Source organism: Penaeus chinensis, chromosome 35 (assembly GCF_019202785.1).
Source record: "Penaeus chinensis breed Huanghai No. 1 chromosome 35, ASM1920278v2, whole genome shotgun sequence".
Classification (NCBI taxonomy): Eukaryota; Metazoa; Arthropoda; class Malacostraca; order Decapoda; family Penaeidae; genus Penaeus; species Penaeus chinensis.
In genome coordinates, this window is record NC_061853.1 from 27,063,822 (window position 1) to 27,066,898 (window position 3,077).

The window sequence follows — 3,077 nt, forward strand, 5'->3', positions numbered from 1 at the left end:
TGTATCAATATGTATATATGTATGTATCAATATGCATGTATGTATGTATCAATATACATATATGTATGTACCAATATGCATATATGTATGTAGCATCTGTCTGTTTACTTATTGGCCTATACATCTATCTCTATATCTGTTTATCTGTCCAACTATTTTTATCTATCTATATACATTAAGATAGAGAGAGAGAGAGAGAGAGAGAGAGAGAGAGAGAGAGAGAGAGAGAGAGAGAGAGAGAGAGAGAGAGAGAGAGGATATTAAGAGATAAACAAAGGCAGAGAAACTGAGACAGAAAGACAGCGAGAATCCCCGATGCAGAGACCAGAGTGCAACTCATCCAGGTAAGAATAAATGTATGTGAGTGTTCCTGCATGTATGTGTGTGCGTGTGTGTGACATTATATATTCTCCTTAACCAAAAAATTAGCAGTCGCAAAAGACATCAAAAGAAACAAGATATTACACATGACGAAACAAGCATTCCAGGCGCCTACTCCACGTGCTAATCCACAGCACCTAAATGTACATGCATTCAATTAGCAATATATATCCATACTACATAAACATATACGCAAAAAAGAGACAGAGAGAGAGAGCTACAGTATATCCGCATTTAGTATGTAGCGCGGAAAGGAAAGTAAAGCTCATAAGTTTGTTTTTTTCTTGCTTTTTCTTTATCGCGCGCCTCCAGCAGCAGAGGACATCGAACTGGTCCCCTTTGCAACGGACTTCGAGAACGAGGACACTGTCTGTTCATTAACGAGCTCTCAATCTCGCAATGTAAACAACTCAATTAACAAGTTCATAATGTAGACCAACTAGTTAACAAACCCATAAGGTAAAACAGCTCAGTTAATAAGCTCATAATGTAAACTACCTAGTTAATGACCTCATAATGTAAACAACTCGGTTAACAACATAGTGTAAACTAACTAGTTAACAAGTTCATAATGTAAACTACCTAGTTAATGACCTCATAATGTAAACTACTTAGTTATCAACTTCATAATGTAAACAATTCGGTTAATATTATAGTGTAAACTACCTAGTTAACAAGCTCATAATGTAAACTACTTAGTTATCAACCTCATAATGTAAACAAATCGGTTCATAGCATAGTGTAAACTACCTAGTTAACAAGCTCACAATGTAAACTACTTAGTTAACAAGTTCATAATGTAAACTACCCAGTTAACAAGCTCATAATGTAAACTACCTAGTTAACAAGCTCATAATGTAAACTACCCAGTTAACACGCTCATAATGTAAACTACCTAGTTAACAAGCTCATAATGTAAACAACATATTAAGAAGACCATACTGTAAACACCTCAGTTAACGAAGTCGTACTATAAACAAAGCAGACATTCCGGTCTCTCCATATACGGCTGTTCCATCGGTCTCCCCAAAAGCGACTTAATAAAAAACTAACACATCCGGACGATTATCCTCTGAGCTTTAGTTAACCTCAGTTAGGTTTAAGACTCCTCTTTGCTTAGTTCTTAATCGCATTTATCCCTAATTTTAATCTTAGAATCCCGTTTCATCCCTGACAGAGTTCTGCAATTCGTTTCAATCCATATTACTTAACCTCAATCTAGCCATGACCGCGATTTTACAGTATTTTTTTATTTTTTTTATTTTTTCATTTTAACACGTACTATATCAGACTATGGGTGGACTGTGAGCTTTTCCTATTCCGATGTGTCATATACTTCAAAATGAAAGAAGATTATTATTATTTCTATACTGTTACTATGATTATCACCATCATTAGTAGTAACAGTAGTACCAGTATTATCATTATTACTATTAACATTAATATTATTATCATCATCATCCTAAATGTAAAATCTTTCACTGGAAGATCCTACAGTACGTTTTTTGTTTTTTTTCTGTTCCTTCCCTGATGAATGTTCATTAGTTCTCACTACAAAACCGCCCCAACGTACTCAATGGAATGTCGGTTTGTTTGGTAAGCTCGTATGGGTAACATGACGGGCAAAATAACCCTTTTTTTCCCTTCGTCTTCCTCTTCTTTCTCGTCTTTTTGCTGGTAGGGGGGGAGGGGGGAGTTCTCTGACGTGCAGGATTTATTTTTACTGTTTCTTATTTTTTATGTCGGCTTCTTTAAGTTGCGAAGTATTTGTCTTTTTTTATTGTTTTTCTCTCGGTTACTCTGACGTGCCTTTTTTTTTTCTCTCTCTCTCTTTTTTTCTTTTTTTACTTTTTTTTTTTTTTTACTTTTCTTTCTTATAGGAGTCTCACGTGAAAATTCTTTTACCTTCTTCTTCTAATTCTAATTATTCTTCCCTTTCGTCAAACTTCTCTGACTTAAGAAATCTTTGTCTCCCGATTTCTTTGACAATTTTTTTTTTTTTTTTTTTGTCAACCTTCCTCTTTGTTTTTGTTTTTTTTCATTAGCATTATCATCATTGTTTTTATTATTATTGCTGTTGTCATATATGTTATTTTCTTCATCATTATTATTATTATTTTATTATTATAGTTATTATTATTATTAATATTATTATTATTATTATTATTATTATTATCATTATTATTATTATTATTATTATTATTATCATTATTATTATTATTATTATCATTATTATTATTATTATTATTATTATTATTACTAATATTATCATTGTTACTAATATTATTATTACTATTAGTACTAGTAGTAGTAGTATCATCATCAATATTTCTTTCTTTTTTCTGTCTTCATTTCTTCCGCCGCTTCCGACATACATAAAGCTTCTTTTTTTCGTTTTCTGTCGTATAAAGTCATGTTTTCCTTTTTTCTTCGACCTTTTCCTTCGTCTCTGACATGCAAATTGAATTATAATGGTAATATTATTATTATCATCTCCTTGCACTACCATTATTGTTAATGTTATGATTTTGGTCATTATTTTAATCATTATAACACTTATTATTTTCATTAGTATTGTTATTATCGTCATTGTTATTTTATTGTTATCATTATCATTATTATTTTAATGTTATCATTATCATTATTATTATTATTATTATTGTTGCTGCTGCTGTTGTCGTTGTTATTGCAATTAT